This window comes from Euprymna scolopes, chromosome 4 (genome assembly GCF_053919585.1).
Source record: "Euprymna scolopes isolate OS-2025 chromosome 4, ASM5391958v1, whole genome shotgun sequence".
NCBI classification, from domain to species: domain Eukaryota; kingdom Metazoa; phylum Mollusca; class Cephalopoda; order Sepiida; family Sepiolidae; genus Euprymna; species Euprymna scolopes.
In genome coordinates, this window is record NC_136485.1 from 126,675,556 (window position 1) to 126,681,708 (window position 6,153).

At 32.3% G+C, this 6,153-nt stretch overlaps 1 pseudogene; it reads left to right on the plus strand.

The window, feature by feature from the left end:
• Window positions 1-5,307: 5,307 nt before the first annotated feature.
• On the plus strand, window positions 5,308-5,434 carry LOC145274313 (U2 spliceosomal RNA; annotated as a pseudogene).
• The last annotated feature ends 719 nt before the right edge of the window (window positions 5,435-6,153 follow it).

The following is a 6,153-nucleotide window of genomic DNA, read 5'->3' on the forward strand; positions in this document are numbered from 1 at the left end:
GAAAGTTAGATCCGTTTTTGACAAGCTTTTACCTAAACAGTCAAGGGCATTGGTGACCCCGTATGTACCCAGTAAACGTTTCATATCAAGTAAAAAAGTGTTTTTCAAAAGTTATAAAAACAGCACATCATTCTGGGAGGTAGGTACAATTACTAAGAGAGTCGGTGACATGATATATATCACCCAAGGACCAACATATATCCACAAACGTCACAAGAACCAGCTAAGAAGATGTCGATTAATTGAAACCAGCGACAGTCCATCATTGGAAGATGAGCCGATAGACACTATCTTCAAAACTTTGATCTTGAACCTCCCCAACCAACACCTGAACTACGGCGGTCGTTCCGTAAAAGACAGGTTACTGAGCCATTGATGATAAACCCTGAAAGGAATAGGTACTGACAGCTTTTACGAACAAAAAGCTTGGGAGGGGGTATTGGAGACGCCCCTCCAGGGGATTAATAGATTATCTCATGATGTCACTTCCTCAAGTGACATCACTTCCGGTATCGAGTACCGTTGTCCGGGAGTCTGAGAAGTGCACGTGACCAAGCTGGATGTGCGCAAACGTCCTTCCGTTCTCAACTCGGCTTTGCCTGTAATATATGTGAATACATGTTTCCTTCCTGAAAATCCTATGTTCCTTTCGTTTATTACCATTTAACCCCATAACAATAACATATACTACAAATCCAGGGTAATTTTTAGATTCAACTAAATTAAATATTTATATTTTATATTGTAAAGTTTATTAAAGTGCACTTTTAAAATTGATAAATTTCAAATAAAATCTTAATTTTCTAAGTTAATAGAAAACATTTTTATGCCTTGCAAGAAATGCTTTTCTAACGTTTATGATAATATGTACATGTAAGTTTTGGAACAAACCATTGATTTAGAAATCGTTATCAAATATTTACCGTTTATTCCGATTAGGAAATGCACAGAGATAATTATCCAATGAAAATGCTGCGTTTTTAATTTTCACATTTTATTATCGTCTAATCAACGTTTGTATCTGATAATTAGATTTTTGCATCGCTAGTGTTTTCAATTCTATTCCTATATATGTTTATAATTTGTTATTTAATCCATTATCAGTTTTTGATTGTTTTGAATTTTGTTCTTGAATTTTGAATTAAATTATCCGTTTTTTTTTTGCTACATTGTATCTGATATCTAGAACTTTGTATTTGGATGTACTCAACTTTTGTTTTGATTACGAAATTTTCATTTTGGATTATTACCTACAGATTTGGTTTTTATTCTTTGTCTCTGTAACTGAGAAAGAAACGACAGAGTGCGTCGTTTACAAGAACCATGTAAGTTGTTCAAAAATGCTGTTTTTATAGGTTATTTTAAAATAAACATCTGAAGAGTACGTGTATAAATATGCAGTGATAACATAATTTTGTAGACTTGTTAGTCGCAATACGAAACAATATTATGCTAGATACCTTTTGAAAATAACTGAGAAAACTTGATACTTGGAACTTGGAGAATTATTATACTTCACGATATATGCTTTGTAACCCAATAAAAACCATGTAACTAGGAAAATGATTGTTGATGAGTAATTGTTTAATGTTATATATATATATATATATATATATATATATATATATATATATATATATATATATATATAGTGGGCTCCAGACTTTATCTTTCTATATAGTAATCACCATTCTCAATGCACTTTTTCCAGCTATAAACGAGGCTGTACATGGGCGTCGTGATTTCACTGTCATACGAGGTTCGTTCTAAAATAACCTCGCATACTTTTAATCAAAAAGTTGAAGAGCTACGAAGACGAGGGTGGTGTCATATAAACGCATGATCTTTTATGCTACAAAATTTATTTTTCTACATAGTCATCACTATTCTCAATGCCCTTTTGTCAGCAATTCAATGACGCAGCTCTGTTTCTGATGTACAGGTTGCATTCTTAGAATCTCACACCATAAATATTTGCAACAGAGAGATGAAACATTGAGGCCCTGACTGCATTAGCTCAGTCATCAAAGCAATGTAATTTGAAGTATTCTCTGATCGATTCAGGCGAAATATAAGAGGCCTTATCTTTTGAATGCCGCTTTAGTTTTGTTGTATATTTCATGACGTACGAGAGAGAAAAACACTTCCTGCAGCGGTAGCGTCAACTTGAAATATATCTATGGCAACTCATAAAATTGCGTGGGAAGTATTATCGACACCTATTGGGAACAACTCGTCGACGTTGTGTTGTGGACACCTATTTGTCACTCTGACATTAAAGTTCTTAGTTTACATAGTAGTGACGTCTAGTTCTAAAGTGGTTGTAGTGATCATATAGCACACTACAAGGTTTACGTTATTTCTCATTCCTTATAATTGTAATAATGTAACAAAATATAAAAACAACACATTAAATAATTATAGAATTTTGTCATGCTTTCTACTTTTTATTCTTGTACATATGAGGTCGCTTTTTCCGCGCCCACTCCCCGATTCTAAAGTCAGCATCTAAGATAAATAAGATAAGCTTTGTCTTTTCTTCGCCACGTCCCATTTCAGACTTCTTGGCTGTGACGTGATATTCGTAGTCATAATACTAATTCTACACTTTTTTTTCGTACTAGTGCACTTACTGATCCGTGCTGAAATAATAACGTTATTATTCAAAAAGGCATTCTTAACATGGGGAGGGGAGGGTGTTTTGTGCCTATTCTATACTTTAACCTTACAAATGAATAAAAAACATATCATAAAACTTTAATTAAACGTGGAAATACGATTTAAAAAATAGCGCGGATCAGTAAGTGCACTAGCACACCTTTTTTTACTAAGTCAAATATAATGTAAAACATTGTTTTGAAAAGTCAAATATAATTTAAAACATATTATATATTATAAAACATATTATATATTGTAAAACATATTATATATTGTTTTGAAAAGTCAAATATAATTTAAAACATATTATATATTGTAAAACATATTATATATTGTAAAACATATTATATATTATAAAACATATTATATATTGTAAAACATATTATATATTATAAAACATATATATTGTAAAACATATTATATATTGTTTTGAAAAGTCAAATATAATGTAAAACATATTATATATTATAAAACATATTATATATTGTAAAACATATTATATATTGTTTTGAAAAGTCAAATATAATGTAAAACATATTGTTTTGAAAAGTATTTATCATGCCATGCTGTAAATAGCTATCATAGATAATAAGTGAAATAAGCTTTCATATTTTTATTGATTGAATTGAAACAAACCAGATGCGTTACGTTAGTTCTGACTTGGCGCACCCGCAATCCGTTAATAAAACCATAAATACTACAGTTCATGCGATGCTCCTCAGCATTCAGAAAACAATTTTGAAGAACCATACATCATGTTTTTATGACGTTTTCGGTTATACCCTTAATTTATACCCTTAATTTATACCCTTAAAACAGAGCAGTTAAATGGCAGACATTGACAAAATGAGACAACAATGCAACACTTCTAGCGATATAACAAATCGAAAAATATCAAAAACATAATGAGAAAACGTATTGTTTTATTTTTCTAATACACTCAGATAAACTCCAAGAAAAAAATCTGAATAAAACAATAAGATATCGATCATTGATTATATTTCATATATGTGTCTTTGAGTCATTTTATCGTTCGATTACAATGATTAAATGCCTGAAGTGTTTTCTATTGTTTTTCAGTATTTCTGACTTTCTACCATCTTCCACCTTTTCCGATTTTTATTTGCTTTCATCCACTATTCATTCCTGCTTGTTTTTTGTTCTTTGGTTCTTTTATTCATTTATTTCTTCATTCTTTGTTTTTCTTTACTTTCAGTCCAAATATTCCATTCTTTAATCACATGTTTCTTTTTCTTTGGATACATCTTTCTTCTGACGTTTCTTTTGGCGCGTTTCTTTCTGCCTTTTTATCTTCTTTAAAAGCCAATACAATTAATAAATACTTGTAGATATAAAACATCTGTCTTGCTAAAATTACTAGACCCAGCGTTAAATAAAATTAAGTTTTGATACGCCGTAAAACATAACAATCAAACAAAACAATATAAATAAATATTCGAACACATAAACATGCAATGATGACTCCGGCCAATCTCAAGAGACAATGGATACTCCCTGTAAGGGTAGCTGCGCGTGCAATTGTGAGGCAAGAGTTGCGCAATCAACAACCACAATTCTCTTAAATCTGCACTGTTCGAGTTCAGTAACAAAGGGAAGTTCTAGAGGACTTGAATGAACGCCGAGATAAGCAGAGAGCACATAAATCATCTGGAGTTCCCAAATGATTATCCATTTAAGTACTGACCAGTTACGTCTTGCTTAACTTTGGTGATTTAACCGGAACATGCATTATTCCATATACTGTTTCGAAATGAAATAAGATAAATAAGGGTTGATATGCTATAAAAGAAAACATTAAAAAACGGAAAGCCTGATTTTTATGGCGTAACACAAAACAACCAATCCAAACACCATGAATAAATATTTGAAAATATCAACACTTTTATTCTAAAAATAACCAGAAAAGGGTTGATATGCCGTAAAGCAAAACAGCTACGCCAAATCTTTTTTCCTACTATTTTAAAATCCTTCTCATCTTCGTGCATTCTTGATTCCATCGTTAGTTCTACCTGTTTTTCTTTGTTTCTTAATTATTTGCTCTCCTTTGTTTATCATCTATCTTTTCGTTTTTCACGGTTCGAGTCTTTCCCATTTTCTATCTTTATATTACATATTTCCTTCATATTTTTAGTCGCGTGCAAGCGACTCTATTATTCACTCTGTCGGTTCGTCGGTCGGTCGGTCTGTGAGTCGGTCGGTCTGTCAGTCTGTCTGTCTGTAACACGTTTGTGCTTGGCCTTTTTGGTTAAGATCAAAGGTCTGTTGTTAATAGATACTGTTCTTAGCTTTTTTTTAGTTTTTCTTGGCCTTTTGGCCAAGATCAAAGTGTAACATGTGCCTAAGTTTTTTGTTCATCGTTGATTTTGACTGTATTTTTAACATGAATAAAAGATTTAATATCTCAAAGTGTAGTATCTGTTCCGGCAGATACTGCAAGCAAAGACCATATGTGGGGGAAACCCCACATATAAGACCTTGGTCAATGTAGGGGGGAACCCTTCATACCAATTGTCACTATCCAGCTCCCCTACTCCCCGGGGAGTTGGTCCCCATTTCCCCTTCACTCCTCACATTAAAAATCGGTCTTGTGCCTAATTTGTTCGGTGGGGGAGCAAATAAATACGCACCCACTTTTCTTGGCCTTTTGGCCAAGATCAAAGTGTAGTATCTGTCCTGCTGTAATTATGTTTGTAACTTTGTGATATAAAGTGGGATTATTTTTCTGTATCAATTTAATGTAAAATGATCACCCACTTTACAACCAGTCAGTCTCAAGATCATTCAAGTTGTTTTTGAAGGATTCCAGCTATTTTTTAAGCATTCAAGTCATTCTTAAGGTCATTCAATTCATCCTTAAGTTCATTAAAGCCATTCTAAGTTATTTATTTTTTATTTATTTAAGTTATTTCAGCCCATTTTTCGGTCATTTTAGTTTATCTTTAAGAATTTCATATCAATCCTACATTCACGCATTCATTCATTACACGAGAGCACGCGACTAATGGCTATCGGCCTTGTTTTTTTTCGTACTCATTCTCTGAACTTACCTTATATTACTACTTTTTTGTATTTAGAAACTCTAACAGTTACAAGGCTCCACAATAACTAAATAGAAAAATATGTACGTGATCAAGCAAAATGATCTAACACTTTTGTAGGTTTGATAAAAAGGAAATAAAATAAAGAAACAAAAAAGTATATATATTTCGAAAAGAATATACAATGCCGTTTTTTTTTATAATGCTATTGACTTTCGTTTTTTTTTTTTTTGATTTTGAAGATGTTCCCTGGTCATTTGATTTTTTCCTCTGTGGATACCTCAAGTCAAAGGTATACATTAATCGCCCTCGATCTCTTGAACAATATAAAGATGGTACAATGGGGAAAGTGGCGGCTGGTTACTTTTAATGCATCTAAAACCAAGCTTCTATCTTACATCATGAACGTTCTGATCCCCATCTGGCATCAATTGAA